General features: G+C 43.9%; 1 protein-coding gene across 2 annotated transcripts in view; it reads left to right on the top strand.

Moving 5' to 3' along the window:
* Nucleotides 1-1,425: 1,425 nt before the first annotated feature.
* camkva (CaM kinase-like vesicle-associated a) overlaps nucleotides 1,426-18,105 on the top strand; it is a 101,765-nt gene continuing 85,085 nt past the window's right edge. Inside the window, exon 1 of one of the 2 annotated variants that reach the window (XM_055648049.1) lies at nucleotides 1,426-1,781. The gene's annotated coding sequence lies outside the window, so the exon portion shown is untranslated. The remainder of the gene's footprint in view (nucleotides 1,782-18,105) is intronic. The other variant, XM_055648050.1, reaches the window with a different exon arrangement.

The following is an 18,105-nucleotide window of genomic DNA, read 5'->3' as shown; positions in this document are numbered from 1 at the left end:
CGCTCTTTTATTACGAGGTATTGTGTGTAGATTGATGCTAAAAAAATAATAATTTAATCCATTTTAGAATAAGGCTATAACGTGATGAAATGTGGAAAAAGTGGTCTGAATTCTTTCTGAATGCGTTGTATAGTGTACACCTAGAACAGTGGATACACCTAGAACAGTGGATACACCTAGAACAGCGGATACAGTAGATGAGGTTGGAGGAGGTGATCTAAAAGCATACAAGTCTTGACATTGCACCTATATCCTATATCTAGAGGCATACAGGTATTGACGTACCTATATCCTATGTAGATGAAAGATCACTTAAAAACCCCAATGATATATTGGCATCTATACGCTTTTCTGTGCTTGTTAACATGTGCTGTAGATCGCTTCTTACTGAAAATGGAGTTAGTTATTGTCCTATAAAATACGTGTGCATAGGCAGTTTTGACACAACTTTGGCATTCAGCTTGGTTTTTTTAAGCGCTTATCCTGGTGTTATAGCACAAGTACGTTGTGTTTTAACAGTAATTTATCTAGCATACAAATATTGACATCGTGACTATATCCTATATCAAGAAGCATACAAGTATTCACATTGCACCTATATCCTATATCTAGAAACGAACATGTGTTGACATTGTACATATATCCTGTATCAACAAAACATACAGAACTGACATTGTACCTATATGCTATATCTAAAAGTGTGCATCTTGACCTTGTATCAATATCATACATTTAAATATGTACATCTTGACCTTGTGCCTATATCTAGAAGTGTTGACACTTAGTAGTGACACTTAACCTATCTTGATAAAGACCAAACATTCATTGAAACGTAGGGAAAGCATCTTCCTTGTGACAGTAATTAACGTGATTAAGAATAGATGAAAAACTTGGATCAGATTTTCAATCCCCTTAAGATTGCTTCTTCGATCATAACTTCATATGTCATAGTTGCGGAAGTAGGCCATTCAGCTCTTCGAGTCTGCCCCACAATTCAATTTTGGTTGATCTATCTTTCCCTCTCAACCTCATTCACCTGCCTTCTCCCCATAATCCTTGACACTCTTACTAATCAAGTGTCTCTCAATCTCCGCCCTAACAATACCCAAAGTCTTGGTCTCCACAGCCATAGGTGGCAATTAATTCCACAGATTCACCACCCACTGACCAAATAAATTCCTTCCCATCTCCTTTATAAATTGATTCTGACACTATGGCCCTTGTCCTAGACTCTCCCACTAGTGGAAATCCTCTTCACGTTCACTCTATTCGCTATTCGGTAAGTTTCAATGAGATACCCTCTCATCCTTCTAAACTGTATGGGTGGTTTATCAGTACTGGCCGTGGTATGTCAGAACAGGGCATGGCGTGTCAGTACTGGGCTGGTGTATCAGTGGTGTATCAGTACTGGGCTGCTATATCAATGCCGGGCGCGGTGCATCCGCCCCAGTATCCATCCCACCCCTCCCACCGCCACTCCGCGCTGTTCTCTCCCAGCCCTGCTGCCGGTCGCTGTGTGGACCCTCCTCTTCCCCCAGTGTGCCACTGGCAATATCTGAGCCCAGCGCCGGCTGCGGAGCGCAGGGCTGGCTGGCTGGCTGGCTGCTCATGTGCCACTCGAAGCGCCGCGCCTTCCACCACAAGCCGGTGAACTGCTTGGACACACGACAAACTTGCTTTCTTTCTTTACACTGAATCGAGCTACCTTGTGGCACGCTAACCTTAACTCGAACCAGAGCAGCGGGATAAGACAACTCCTTTCCGAGCGCAAGGAGGATTAAGTGAGTACTGTTGTACAGTCGTGTTAACATCACCACTGTTATTTATTAGGTCCGGTGAAATTTGACTAGGACTTTGATTTTGAAACAGCCAAAACAAATGTAATTTGACCTGTTTCAGGTCCGTTTCCTGTGAATGTATTTCTTGTGAATTTCTGTGTTGCTTGCAGTCAGGGTTATTTGTCTTCTCTTGTTCAAGAAAGACTCCTGTTCCTCTCTGCGCGGACACCTCTGTTGGGAGAAGGTTTCCCTTCGCGTTGTTAGTTATATCTTCGCAACTGTATATTTAAACTGCGATTTGCAAACAAATTTAAAAATATATAAAGTTGTGGATCTTTCCCCCTTTTTTTCCCCGGTGCAAAGAGCGGGGTTTAAAAAAGGTGGAAGGAATTTGAGCAAGCGAGACGGTCCGCTTGGTTTGGTGGAGTGCACGGGGCCAGAGACTGCGGGTGTTTCTGTTCCAAATAACGGAATTGGTAGACGATTTTGGAGGAGAAAAAAAGAACTTGATCTCTTGTGGGTTTAAAATGTGCCTGGTTTTAGTTGAGGTTTTTTTATTTTTAAAGCTGCTAACTTCATGAAACAGCACCATCGTCTGCCAAAGATTGTTCTTTGCATTTTCTCTCTCAGTTACTCCGCGACGAACACGGCGAGAGTGTCTACGCTCGGGTCCGTTTGTGTCAGTTTCACCCCCCTCTCTCCAAGGCGGACTGAAATAATCGTTTGACAATCCAGTTGAGATGTAACGACCTCTGCTGCATCTCGCTGGCACACTCGCTCAAAACTTCAGTCATTCAATTTGAAACAACGTTTAAGACAGTCTATGGACACGAGGGATTGCAGATGCGGGTTTATATAAAACATACACACACACACACACACACACACACACACACACACAAAGTGCTGGAGCGACTCAGCGGGTCAGGCAAGATCTCTGGAGAAACACGGATAGGCGACGTGTCGGGTCTGAAGAAGTGCTTCGATCCCCCTAACGTGGTATATCCATGTTCTCCAGAGATGCTGCCTGTATTATTTTTTTGTGTGCTGCAAAATGGCAAAAAGCATTTCACTTCACTACACCTGGGTGTATGTGAATGTGACTAATAAAATACCTTTGATACCTCTGTCCCGCTGAATTACTCCGACATGGTGTCTTATTTTTGTAAATTAGACTCTTCAAGAGTCAAAAGTGATTCGCTGTCTTTTGGTGTAATGTCGTTTGGTGCCGAACAATGAAATGAACAATTTGCAGCAGTTAAACAGACCTGTAAACGCAATGCACAAAATGATATAGTAATCAAGCATGCAATAAACTCATGTTCTAATTCCCCTTCTTGCATAACGCGGCATTATAAATTCCCCTTTTCCCATTATTGCATAACACTGCGGCTATGTGGATCGGAACTGTTTTGACGACCCCTTGGGTTAGGTGATGGGCTTGTTTTTTCAGAGATTATACGGACTGATGGACACAAATGAATTGCAGATGCAGGAATCACGAGCAAAACGCAAAGTGCTGGAGGAACTCAGCGGACCAGGCAGCATCTGTGGAGGGAAATGGAGTCTGAAGAAGTGTCTCGACCCGAAACGCCACATAATCCCTGTCTCCACATATGCTGTCTGGCCCGCTGAGTTACTCCAGCGTTTTGTGTCCATCTTCAGTTTAAACCAGCACCTTCAGTTCCTTTCTCCACAAGCAACGTTTAGGGTCGGGACCCTGATACTAATTGGGAGTCCAAGGTGCGTTTCACCCCTCTATCCCAGGTGCCTGTACAAATCAAATGCTCGGAAAATCATCCAAAGCGTCCCTTAAAACGAGTGGAGATATCGGTAATCCGCGGTGACAGCGCACTCCAGTTTAAAATCCCTTGCTATACCGCACTTGATTTTTACAAAATATTGTTCCCCCTTCCCAACTGTCTCGCTTGTCCCCCGCCAAAGGGGTTGGCTTTTCAATCAAATTTTGCTTCTATTCCATTCAAAGATAACTTGACTTAACTTGTCACTGCAGTTTCATCTTTAAACGCAGACAAATTGTGCTAAGTGCATGCGGTAGGATTTAGACGCGTTTTGAAACACATAATAATATATATATATAGTGTTGTAACTTCGCAACTTGATTAATAACTTGCACAATGTTGTTGATGTTTAAACCCGCGGCGCTAACATTGCACATTTTGTGAATTTCAAACCGGCGGAAAATGTTTAAGTGCCAGATATATCTTCCAGCAGCGTGCCGCTTGTTCTGTCGTGTAAGGAGGTTGTTGTTGGTCATATACAGCGGAAAGTGCATATGCTTCCCCTCCACCCCACCTCCCATCCCCAAATGTGCACCCCGTGTGTCGTGACTTTGCATCGCACCGTATCTGTCCGTCCAACACGGAACAAAATGCCAACGCTGGGATAAATCTTTTGATGGTGTGCATTGGCAAAGGCGACAGATATTTCAACTCTCAGCGGTGAAAGGAACCGTTGGTAAACTGATGCAAATCCCGATTGGAGGTGTCAAAATGCGCTGTCTGTGTACATCCGAACCAGCTTTGTTTACAACAAAAAATACAACTTGCATTTATGTAGCGCCTTTCCCCGCGGTCGCAACAAGTTCCAAAGCACGCGGCAGGGGTGCTATCCAACCCATCGGAAAGCGCAGAGGACAGACTTGGTCAAAGAGGCGGGTGTTAAAGGCTTTGGGCAGTTTTAAGAGAGGAATCCCAGAGTTTTTGGCAACTATAGGCAGGGCTCAGGGTGGTTGGGCTAATAATTCTTCATGAGGCACAAACTGGAGGGATAGAGGGAGAGGGGCAAAGTTTAAAGGAGATGTGTGGGGCAACATTTTTACTCTGAGGGTGATGAGTGCCTGGACCACGCTGCCAGGGTTGGTGGTTGACGGAGGTACGATAGCGGTATTTAAGAGGCTTTTGACCAAGTATATGTATAAGCAGGGAATGGTGGTATATTGGAATAGTGCGCAGGTGGATAAGAGATGGCCTTGGCATCATGCTGGGCACAGAGATTGTGGGCCGAAGGGCCTGTTCTTGTGCTGCATTGTTCTATGTTCTGTCAGGGAGGACCACAGAGGGCATGGTGGGACCAGGCAATAAGGATTTGGTGTAATATAACTGGGAGCCAGTGGCAGGGTGAATGGGAGTTAGGATGGGACCAGGGCAGTAGGGTTTTGTGTAGTTGCACATTTACAAAGAGGGGTGGGGGTTCACAGACCAGGACTGGGTGGAAGGGCTAGAGGTGTAGGTACGATTGGGGATTTCAGCAGTAAGTGAGGAAGAATCTGACCCAGTCATAGATATAAAGGTGGAATATAAAGCATTCAGAACAACGGTGTGTCGATCAAGCCAAGGCTGAAGAAGGGGTTCGACCTGAAACAGGCACCAAGATTGCCTTAGGCCATTGTTGGAGAAAGGGACAGGTGGTGAGGAAATCGGAATACGTCTATATTCTATCATCTTATAGAGTACAAGATTGTGAGAGTAATAGATAGGGTAAATTAACATTTTACCCAGGGAGGGGAATTGTATAGAGGACATAAGTTTGAAGGGAGGGGGGTTTAATATGGTCCTGAGGGATAACATTTTTACACAATGATGGTGGGTATAAGGAAAGAGCTGTCGCCGGAGATAGTTGAGGCAGGTATCATTATAACGTTTACGAGACATTTGGCCAGGTACATGGATAGAATAGGTTTAAAAAGGTTATCTTCATGTTATAGAAGCAGAATTGGGCCATTTGACCCATCAAGCTTCAATCATGGCTGATCCATCTTTCCCTCTCAATTCCATTCTCTTGCCTTTTCCCATAACCCCTGACACCCATACAAATCAAGAATTTATCCATCTCTGCCTTAAAAATATCCATTGACATGTCCACCACAGCCCTTTGTGGCAATGCGGTTATGGGCCAAACCAGGCAGGTGGGACTAGTGTAGATGAGAAATGCTGGTCGACATGGGCAAGTTGGATCGAAGAGCCTGTTCCCATGCTGCATGACTCTAATGAAGGAACAGCAGTGGCTGTTCCTTCACTGTTCCCTGTGTTTATTCGAAGAAACCATTGCTCCCTCAGTATGGAATGTGTTAGGTGGCTGATAATGGGAGGATGTCAGTGGCCTGCACACCTTTAGTGCCCACTTCCATTGTGCCTTTAGCGATGGATCAAGGAGCAACCCGTCACTGGCTAATCGGAAGAAGCAAAGGGGAGATCAATGTGTCACTAGATTAACAAACAAAAAACAAGATTTTGTGGAAACGAGGAGCTGCAGATGCTGATTTACAAAAAAAGACACAAAATGCTGGAGTAATTCAGCGGGAACGCAGCATACCTGGAGGACAAGGAAAGGTGATGTCTTGGGTCAAGAATCCTCCACCTCAGACGAAGAAGGGTCTCGACCCTAAACGTCAACCATCCATGTTCTCCAGAGATGCTGCCTGACCTGCTGAGTTACTCCAGCACTTTGTGTCTATTTTTAAGCATGATATGTTTCTCAGGATATTGTCGTTCCTTGTCCTTTGAGCCCGTTGACAATTGTTGAGAGTGGGAGAGATGTATGTAGACAACCTGGTTGTAACATTTTCTGAACTACATTTGCGTCGCAGTGATTCCAAGTGATTAAAATGTTCGTAACTCCTACCATCTGATATAGAAGAAGGCCATTTGCTTGGGTTTCATTTCAGCTAGATGAGCGGTGGTGGGTACAGGTGCTGTGGTCAACTCAGTCATGGCTTGGGGTCAGGCAGGGGGCATGGGGAGCGACCATCCACCTCTGTCACTACACACGGGTGAACAATTATAGTTTCTCACATTATTATCCCCTGCGTGATTCCTTCAGTAGTTCTTTGACCTGGACTCGCACGCAAAACATTTAATACTTGATTTGCAGAGGATAATTCAATCGATCTCCAGTAGCATCACCAACTCGACTGTCAGTTGCAGAGAGATTTATGAGCTAGAGATCAACAGGGAAATTTACCTCAACATTTCACATTGCACAAATCATCGTGACAAACTCCAACAAGTCTGTGCTCTGCACATTTAAAATGGATGTTTAATTCACATTTTAAGATGTGGTTGTGTTTGTGTAACTGCGCGGTGTGTTTCCGTAAGCTTTTATTTGTCTTTGGTGACATCTTTCCAAATCGGACACATATTTCCAACTATGCAATCCTACTTTACATTGACAAGAATATTGGCAAGAATTAGTTGCAAAGTCTAACGGAACTGCAATTTTCCATCTGCATATGTTTAAATGAAGCAACCCGTGCGTTTGCACGATAGGTTGGTTAATGCTTAGTTAATCCCTCCCAATCTTTCTGTGCCCAAACCCAATTTGAACAATGTCCCAGTGTGGTTTCTAAACATTTTTAGTTGGCTTCTATTAACAGTAACAGGTTAGGAGGTTATTATTTTATGCGACCTATATAACAGTCAGGGCTACTGAGACTGGGTGGCCCATTTAATTGAACATTTAGTAAATTAGCAAATTCAGATATATAAAGAGGAGTTATTAATTTGGTTATATGAATACAGACTGCGCTTCTCGAGTGAAATCTGACACTTTGCAGATAATTAACAATCACTCTGTGGCACATTGCCTTAATTTTCTATACTTAGCAAATACTCAAAGTGCTTCAAGCATTTACCAACTTAATGTATAGGAAGGAACTGCAGTTGCTGGTTTACACCGAAGATTTTCACAAAATGCTGAAGTAACTCAATGGGTCGCAGTTTCTCTGGAGGAAAGGAATAAGTGACGTTTCAGGTCGAACTCCTTCTTCAGACTGAAACATCACCTTTTCATTGATCAACTTAACTTGGAGGCACATACAAGAACCATTGTGGATCTCAAGAAAGCCATTTTTTTCAAAGGTTGGTGAAGTGTGTTTTACTTTGGTTGGGACCGATGTACTTGGTATTGCTTTCTACATGATGAGTTAATTCCTGTTGCCTTCTTCAATCTGCCTTTTCTAGCCAAATAGGCAGAAAGGGTAAAAATAATACTGAGAAAAAGCAAGTGTTTTGACTATTTTCCTCATGTTTTGTTTCCACGAAGGAGAGACCTAAATGTTTTGAGATGAACAAAATTTTAAATAAAAAGTAAAGACTGGCCTCTTTTATTCAACAGCCTCGAGACTTCAATTCAGAATAAAGTTTTACAAGAGGCTTGGTCTACACAATAGAACCGAATATTGTATCTGGGAATAATGGTGTGATTGATGATTCAACTATGGCCAGATGAAGCTGGATAAAGTAGTTGAGGCAGGTGCATTAACAACAATTGAAAGACATTTGAACAGGTATTTCGATAGGAAAGGTTTAGAGGATAGGCGTGAGGCAAACAAGACTAGCTTGGGTGGGGCATTTTGGTCGGCATGGATGAGTTGGATCAAAGGGCCTGTTTGCGTGCTGTGTGATTCTACGGCTGCTTATGATGTAGAGCTGAACTAATGGCAAAGTCGACATGAAAGTTGAGGATAAAGGATAGACAATTCCATTGCGGCAATCCATTCTTATGGTGGCATTCTTCTCTTGAATGTCTCTGCGCAGTGCAGCATGTGGAATTGTACAGAAATTGTGTCAATATTTGTACAAAAATGTGCCAATTTTTGTCACTGCTTCCCACCAGCAACAATAGAAAAATGCCTGACATCTTTCCGACACTTTCCCCAACATTGTGCCCACTTCCCCAACATTAAACACCATGTGTATGTCAAGACATAAGCTTCCTTCTGTGAAACAATTGTCCATGCGATAGGCTTAAATGGCAAAATAGTTAACATAGAATGTAGAACAGTGCAGCACAGGAACTGGCCCTTCAGCCCACATTGTTCGTGCTGAACATGATGCCAAGTTAAACTGATCTCATCTGCCTGTACATGATCCATATCGCTCTATTCCATGTGCCTTTCTAAATGCGTTTTAAGCACCACAATCGGATCTGCCTCCACCACCACCCCTGGCAATGTATTCCAGGCCCCCACCACTCTGTGTAACATACCTATAAAAAGCCTGGGGATTTTGAAATGTTTTTAAGTTATTCAATTTGTTTAAAAACATTTTAATTCGTTTTTTACGTAGCATATTTTACTTGTGTACCCTACACCATGGTATGAGTTGTCCCTGCATATTCCTCTCCTGAGGTCAGCAGCAGAACAAAGGACTGACCTTTCTCCCGTAACAAGGCAGCAGTATCATAGCAGGCAGTGGAATTGAATAGGACGATCGGTGGGTTAATTTAACAAAACTGAGATGAGACAAACGAGGAGAATAAATTAAACCAAAATTGTATCAGACAATGACTCACAACATACTTTCTTGTGCAAAAAAAAATAATTGCTTTAACAGTAGCTGCAGGAGCCCTGCTGCTTTTGCCTTCTATTACTTATAAGCATTTAGATATTTTTTCCCCTGTATCATACAGAGCTGAAAAGCCATCATTCGCTTTCTTCTTGATTGATCAGCGGAGGGTGTCATTATCACTACTGTTTTCAATCTAAAACAAGAATACGTGGAGGGCAGGATGTAACAGAATATTATTGAGCAGGAACTTTAATAAAATATTACATATGAGATAATTATTTTTGCTTTGCATGCACACAGGCGAATGGACTTGGCCAAAACTAATCAATGGTCAATGGTTCCTTAATTATCACGAGTAGCAAGATACAGTGAAATTATTATTTTTTGCATACAAGTCAGTACGATTATTGCCTTGCGTAAATACAATCCCAGATTAAGTACAGAATGTATAGAAACACCCACTGAGTCCATATGCAAGAGTCGCCAGGTTTTGGGGCCATTTTCAAAGTCCCCACTGCATAAAGGCCCGTGGCAGCTGTTGCCCCCATCTAGATCGCCACTATCCAGGGCGAACGTACAAACACCACGCACAGCACTGGAGTTGGGGTTCGAACTGGGGTCTCTGCAGCTGTGAGGCAGTGGCTCTATCAGCTGTGTCACTCTTCCAGACAACGCTACCACTATTTCCAAGCACACAAAGCCGTAATATGTAAGGAAGTGAGTGACTGTTTTTAATCATATTGTTTAAATGGAAATATAATTTTCAACACCCCATATCACAACCCCAGCAAAAGTCCTTTCTCTGTAAATAGGGATCAATAACTTTCATCTCTGTTCAAAAGAAATAGATAGATGCCATAGTAACTATGTGGCCAGAATGACTTACTTCTGATATGACAGCACTCTCTTACTGCACCAGTTACCCAGTATAAACTATGGGTTCAGCTCCTGCAGTAGGACTTCCCATTGTAATGGAACACCAAGAATTCTACCAATTGAGCCATGCTGATGCTACAAAATAATAAAAGGTATCTAGACTGGGGATGAAGCGTGGAAACAGGCCCTTTGGCCCACTGAGTCCACCAGCGATCACTATTTACACCAACACTACCCTACACACCAGGGAGAATTTACTGAAGCCAATTACCCAACAAACCTGTACGTCTTTGGAATGTGGGAGGAAATCCAGAGCAAACCCATGCTGTCACAGGGAGAACGTACAAACTCTGTGCAGACAGCACCGCTAGTCAGGATCGAACCCGGATCTCTGGCGCTGTACAGCAGCAACTCTACCGCTGCGCCACTGTGCCATCCAAACGTCTTGTAGTTTGTAGTTTGTTTTTTGCACTAAGTCCGCGAGCATTGCCACTTTTCATTTCGCTGCACATCTCGTATGTGTGTATGACGAATAAACTTGACTTGACTTGTATCTCTAATCCTCCCTTGTAGTTTATAACACGATGGATTGCACGAGGCTACTTTTTCACAAATTCAGCTCTTGCAAAGAATTCTGATCACTTTTCTTCATTAGAATTCTCTGCAAGAATTTAATTAATCAGAAAGTATCCTCATGCTATTCTTCCTCTTTCAATTCCTCATGCTATAAACTACAATGGAGAAGATGTGGGAGAGGTGTGGGAGATTAGAAATACTTTGGTCGTAAGAAATGACTACAGATGATATTGCCACAGACTCTATTGTAGTTGAACCCAACAGTGCCAATGAGGTGTTTTAATGTTGCAAGGTGGCAGATATCTGAATTGCTATATCACATTCTTGATGTCAGATGTTGTTACTTTTCCTCATCAGTTCCTGTGGTAAATAATGATGTGATAAAGACCATGTTATCCAGGATGTTTGATGATCAAATAGTCTTTAAAATCTTCCAGTAGTCATAGTAGTTGCAGCATGGAAGCATGCCCTTTGACCCAACTTGCCTGTCTGCGTTTGGCCCATATCCCTCTAAACCGGTCCTATCCATATACCTGTCTACATGTTTTTTAAACATAACAATAGTACCAGCCTCAACTACTTCCTCTGGCAGCTCGTTCCATACACCCACTACCCTTTGTGTGATAAAGTTACCCCTCGGGTTCCTATTAAATATTTCACCCATCACCTTTAACCTCTGCCCTCTGGTTCTCGATTCCCCAACTCTGGAAATAGACTCTGTGCATCTATCTGGGGGGGGAGGTTCAATCTCCACCTCTGAAAATCAATATTAAAAACAAATGGCCCGTTGTTGTAATGAGGGAGTGAACATTACATATTGATGAAATAGAAATATAGTCTTCAACACCTGGGGCAGCACAGTGTGCGTAGCAGTAGAATTGCTGCCTTACAGCACTGGGTTCGAATCTGACTACGGGTGCTGCTTGCACGGAGTTTTACGTTCTCTCGTTGACCGCGTGGGTTCTCTCCGGGTGCTCTGGTTTCCTCCCACATTCCAAGGACATGCAGGTTTGTAGTTTAATTGGCTTTGACAAAGATTGTAATTTGTCCCAAGTGTGTAGGATAGTGCTTGTGTACTGTGCTCGCTGGTCGGCTCTGTCTCCATGGGTCTATTTCCACGCTGTATCTCTAGACTAAACTTAACATTGCAATTCACATTACAAGCACACTCTGACTGAAATAAATCTTCCGCGGACCCCCCCTAAACCTCCTTCCCCTTATCCTAACCCTACACCCTGTAGTTCTAGACATTTGTCATGGTGGACAAGTTTCTGATCTATCTATGCCCCCCATAATTGTGAATGCCTCCATTAGGGCCACTCTCTATGTGGCCTTCTCCATTGTAAAGAAATAACTCATCCCTGTCCAGCCTCTGCTCCTAATTGAAACATCCCACCCCAGGTAGCATCCTGGTGAATCTTCTCTGTATCCCCTCCTGTGTAATCATGCCCCTCCTATAAGGTGGTGACCTGAAGTGTCCACAGTACTCGCCAACTGTGGCATAAACAATGTTCCATAAAGTTGTACTGTTACCTCCTAGTTTAGTTGGGTGCATGGATAGGAAAGGTTCAGAGTGGTATGGGACTAACATTAATGTGGATCTTATACGGCATGAACATATTGGGCTCAAGGGCCTGCATAAGTCTCTGACTGTGGAACTGATGCACTGCAATGCTGAGACATATATTCTGCACTCTGTATCGTTCCCTTTGCTCGAGCTCTTGTATTTGAGTTTGACTTGATGATATTCATGGACTCGTATATCTGATCTATTTGGATAGCATGCAAAACAAGGATGGATAGGAAAGGCTGGGGAATCTGTGGCATTCATTGCCACAGACTGCAGTGGAGGCCAAGTCAATGGATATTTTAAGGCGGAGATTGACAGATTCTTGAATAGTAAGCTTGTCGGGGGTTATGGGGAGAAGGCAGGGTAATGGGGCTGAGAGGGAAATAGATAGATCAGCCATGATTAAATGGTGGAGTAGACTTGATGGGCCAAATGGCCTAATTCTGCTCCTGTAAGATGTAACTAATAAACATGAAAATTGATCAGCCGGAGGAAACCCACGCGGTCACAGGGAGAAATAACAAACATCACACACAGGCAGCTCCCGAGGTCAGGATCGAACCCCCTCCCCCGGGTCCCTGGCACTGCAAGGCAGCGGCTTCACCAGCTGCGCCACTGTGTGTCGCTCCTTTCAAGCCTTCACACTCGAAGAATAGTTATCCCTCTAACAAAGTGACATATTAAATATGTTGCAGAACCAGCACCCAGAGGCAAGGATTATGGATACACTGTCGAGAGTTCGAGGCAGCCGGGGTATTTATTGAAGCCATTAAAGAACCTGCATTATAGATGATAACCATGAAACCCATTATTAAAGAAATCCTTTCATGTCCCTCAAAGAAGTAAATCGCGCTTTCTTTCGTGGTTAAAAAAAACTACACGCGACTACACGCAATATGTGGATAGATTAAAAATCAGTCCAGTGAACAAAGAGACAATAATTTCAATGTGGTGACTTGGTGTTGTTTTCCAGTTGGTATTTAATCTCTTGCGAAGGACCAAAGACTTGTTATTGTTTTTAGCCGAGAGTTTCATTGCTTCCCAGAATCAACTCCGAGCGCTCTACAAGCCAGCAGTTATTTTTATATGTGCTTGTTGTTATTTAATCTAAATTAGCAAACAGTAATGAGCTGGGTGTCAGGAGATCTATACTTGGGCAGAACATTTAAGAATAATGTTTTCGTAGAACTGGATGTGGCGTGCAGTGTTCCAAAGTGAAATCAGAGATCTTTGTCAAAAGGGTTCTTTAAAAAAATATATATAATTGTGTGTAGCTGGTATTCCATTTGGATGGAATATTACCGCGGGTCCGCAGATTAAATGGTACGAAACAAAATGCATTACCTTCGCTGCAGTTAAAATTGAAACCAATGCATAAGAATAGTTCCTAGCAATGATAAAGGAAGATGGATTTGTGATTTATTTCTATTAGGGCGGCACGGTGACGTAGCTGGTAAAGCTGCTGCCACGCAGCGCTAGGGACCTGGGTTTGATGCTGACGTTTGGTGCTGTCTGTGTGGAGTTTGCACGTTCTCCCTATGATTGCGTGGGCTTCCTCCGGGTGCTCTGGTTTCCTCCCACACCCCGAATACGTGCGGATTTGTAGGCTAACATGCCTCTGTAAATTGCCCCAAGTGTGCAGGGAGTGGATGCGAAAAGATGGGATAACATAGAACTAGTGTGAATGGGCGACTGATGTAAGCCCTGTTTTTGGGCTGTATCTTCGGAAAATCTCACTAGAAAATGCTAGAAATACTCAGCACGCATACACTAATACCCTGCGATTATCCGTACACTAGTTCTTTCCTACACACTAGGGCCAATTTACAGAAGCCAATTAACCTACAAGCTTGCATGTATTTGGAGTGCGGGAGGAAACTGGAACAGCCGGAGAAAACCCACACGGTCACAGGGAGAACGTGCAAACTCCGAACCGGCATCACCCGTGGTCCTCCAATGGTGGCTACTTGATCTTCCACATATTTATTGATTACAAACCTCAACTGCCCTAAGCTCTAGAATTCATTCATTAAATCCTTTCTTTTCACTGTTTCATTAAAGGCATTGGGTAAAACCTATCTCTAGAGAAACAAATATAAAAAAAGGAAATGTTGCATTTTACAAGGATGTTGCCGGGCTCGATGGTCTGAGTTATAGGGAAAGATTGAGCAGGCTGGGACTCCGTTTCTTGGAGTGCAGGAGGATGGGGTGTGATCAAAGAGATGTGTATAAAATCATGAGAGGAATAGATCGGGTAGACAGAGTCTCTTGCCCAGAGAAGGGGAATCAAGAACCAGTGGACATAGGATTAAGATGAAGGGAGAAAGATTTAACCTAAATCTGAGGTGTAGCTTTTACACACAACGGGAGGCGGGTGTATTTATTAAGCTGGTAGTTGAGGCAGGAACTATTGTAACATTTAACAAACGATTGGACAGGTACATGGATAGGACAGGTTTAGCGGGATATGGACCAAACGCAGGCAGGTGGGACTAGTGTGGGTGGGGTATGTTAGTTGGTGTGGTCAAGTTGGGCTGAAGGGGCTGTTTCCACACTCTAAGACTCTAGTACCCAATTATCTAATCTGTAAAATAGGTCACTGAAGCAACAATGTGTAATAACATTGTTCTCCTTATGTAAGAAAGGATGTTATTAATTTGGCTGCAGACCAGAGGCCCCTGGAATGGGTTTGAAGTCCGGAGGAAAGGTTAGACATGTTGTATTGGTTGTGATGTGATTGAAACATAAAACCTTAGGGGATCTTGGCGAGATGGATGTGGAGAGAATATTTTTGTTCTTGAGAGAGAATCTGTATTGAAAGGGCCACCAAGTTAAGACAGTCTAAAGCAGAAATCCTTTCTCTCAGACAGTCACATGCTTTTGGAATTATTTTGCTCAAAGAGCGAGTGAGGCAGCCAAGGTTTAGTTTAGTTTAGAGATACAGCGTGGAAACAGGCCGTTCGGCCCACCGAGTCCATGCTGACCAACAGTCATCCCACACACTAGCACTATCCTACACACTAGCACTATCCTACACACTAGGGACAATTTACATGTCAATTGACCTACACACCTGCGTGTCTTTGGAGTGAGGGAGGAAACCAGAGTACCTGGAGAAAACCCACACGGTCACAGAGAATATACAAACTCCAAATATACAGTCTTTGATTATTTTTAAGACAGACGGATAAATTCTTGTTAAGCATGGGTGAAAAATCACCTCTAGGTAGGTACAAAGTGGGCTGCACAGTGGCACAGCTGATAGAGCTGCTGCCTCACAGCAGTGGAGACTCGAGTTTGTTCCTGACCCTGGGTGCTGTCTGTGTGGAATTTGCATGATCTACCTGCGACCGAGTGGGTTTCGTCCGGGTGCTCTGGTTTCCTTCCTCATCACAAAGACGTGCGGGTTTGTAGGTTAACTGGCCATTGTAAATTGACCTATAGTGTGTTGGGAGTGGATGAGAAAGTGGGATAACATAAAAACAGTGAATGGATAATCGATGGTTGGCAAGGACTAGGTGGGCCGAATGGCCTGCTTTCACGCTGTATATCTAAAATAAACTAATCTAAAGTGGAATGGTGCTTACGTTCACATCAGCCATGATCCTATGCAATGGCAAGTCCTTGACTTCTGGTCCTAAATTCAGATTTTTGTATGTAGTTTAGAATTTTTCCCCAAATAATCATTGTTCAGCAAATGGAACATGAAGTGCCAAATCTGAAATTAAAACCAATTCGTTGATTAGTGAATACCACTGGAGCTGACAAATGTAATTGCACAACACTAACTGTTATTCCAGTAATGTACCATTAGAAAGAACATCGGCATATCTTGGAAAATGGATCTGAATTACAAGAGACCAAATGATATTTGTTTTTAAAGGAAAACACTTTCTATTATTTCTTTAAACATCTACAACATTACATGTTAATATCTGGAAGATCAGCCGGATCAGGTGGCATCTGTGGCAGGAAATGGACAGGCAGTGTTTCGGGTCATCCCCTTCAGGCAGAAAATTGTGCCAAAAGACTGTTTTCTATGTATTGTGTAGTTAACCGGGGATTGTACTTATGTATGACAATAATCTTGCAGATCTATACGGGAAAACACATTTCACTGTACCTTGGTACACGTATGAATAAAAGAACCATTGAACCATCATAGTCCATTTTCAAGTGCTGCGGGAATGTCATCAAATCGATGAAAGACGCTCTTTGGTCAGCCCGAAACCTGCGGGCCTCCTGCCACAGCGAGATGTCCATCAGGGAATGTTGCCGACTGGCCCCCTCCAGACTGCAGGAGTATGTGCTGACGGACGCACTGAAGCTTGGTGCAGCCAACGCCAAAGGCACTGTGGGGGGGGACCACAGTCCAGGGTCCTTCTGCTGCTGGACATTGAGGGGGCAGAGTGGACAACCCTCAAATAAGGGGTGGATTAGCACCCAGGGGGGTCACATGAGTGGTAAGGGTTTGTTTTGTTTAACGATAGATGTGAACACTACTGAGTATGATACTATTGAATAGAAGTAGGGGAATAAAAATGGTTAGGCACCATTTTTAAGTCCCAGTTGTTGTAAGTGCAGAGTTTCTTAACCTGACCATGAAGGCCTGTTGTCCTGGCACAAGATTAGTTTAGTTAAGAGATACAGCATGGAAACAGGTCCTTCGGCCCATCAAGTCCATGATGACCATCGATCGCCAGTTCTATGTTGTTCTAGTTCAACTGAGTGATGTGGGACTGCTGCGTCTTCATTCTCACAGAAGAGTGGCCACATGCTAAATGCATTTCGTTGTCTCTGTACTGTACACTGACAATGACAATTAAAATTGAATCTGAATCTGAATTATAATATCCCCGACACGGCCATCCAGTTAGCGGGGCTAACACCGTTCCGTGTGGACAGGAATGCCGTTGTCCTCCGGTAAGCCTCGCGGAGGGGGGCTTTGTGTGTACATCAATAACAACTGGTTTGTGAACTATTCTACAATCTAGACACACAGTTCACCACTGGTTAAATGTTGGCCATTCCACCTGCCGAGGGAGTTCACAGCCATTGTTGTTGTGGCTGTTTATATCTCTCCCACGCCAATTCCAAGGAGGCAATGTGGGAGCTTATGGAGGTAGCAACGATCTACAGACCACGCACCCTGATGGGTCTTTGTGATTGCTAGGGATTTTAAGCATGCCAACCAAAAAGCTGTATTATCCAAATTCCACCAATACAACTTTGCAACCAGAGGGGAGACCAAACTAGACCTGGTTTACTCAAACATTCAGGAAGCATATATGGCTTCCCCCCCTCCCCCACCTCGGATACTCAGACCACATCGCCATCATGCTCACCTCCTCGTACAACCCACTACTTAAACGGACAGAAGCAACACATGGACAGATCAGAGTATGGCCAGCAGGATCTACTACAGAACTACAAGACTGCTCCCAAACCACAGATTGGGACATATTCAGGGAAGCAGCCACATACGACACCCACACTGACATTGGAGAATATGCCAACTCCGCTTGTGACCGGCGACATCAATAAGGACGTGACTGTTATTAAGAACATCACCACGCGAGCCAACCAGAAGCCATGGATGACGGCGGAGGTCCGTACGCAGCTGATGACCAGGGACGTTGCCTACAGGGGATAAGGCAACCAGCCCCTCCTCAGGTCTGCAAGAACCGAGCTCTCCCGGACCATCAAGAGAGCAAAGCGGGCCGACGTGTGGAGAGCCCTAACCAGGGTGGGCCCACGGAAAGCCCCAGGACCAGACAACGTACCTGGTTGTGTGCTCCAGGAATGTGCTAACCAGCTGGCGGGTTTTCAACATCTCCCTGAGCCAGGCCACCGTCCCCACCTGCTTCAAAGTCGCCACCATCGTCTCGGTGCCAAAAGAGTAATCTGTCTCCTGCCTCAATGACGACTGGCCCGTGGCACTGACCTCCATCGTGAAGAAGTGCTTCGAACGGTTAGTCATGGTACACATCAAGAA

Source organism: Leucoraja erinacea, chromosome 16 (assembly GCF_028641065.1).
Source record: "Leucoraja erinacea ecotype New England chromosome 16, Leri_hhj_1, whole genome shotgun sequence".
NCBI lineage: Eukaryota > Metazoa > Chordata > Chondrichthyes > Rajiformes > Rajidae > Leucoraja > Leucoraja erinaceus.
Note: the sequence above shows the minus strand (reverse complement) of the source record. Positions and strands in the feature narration are given on the sequence as shown.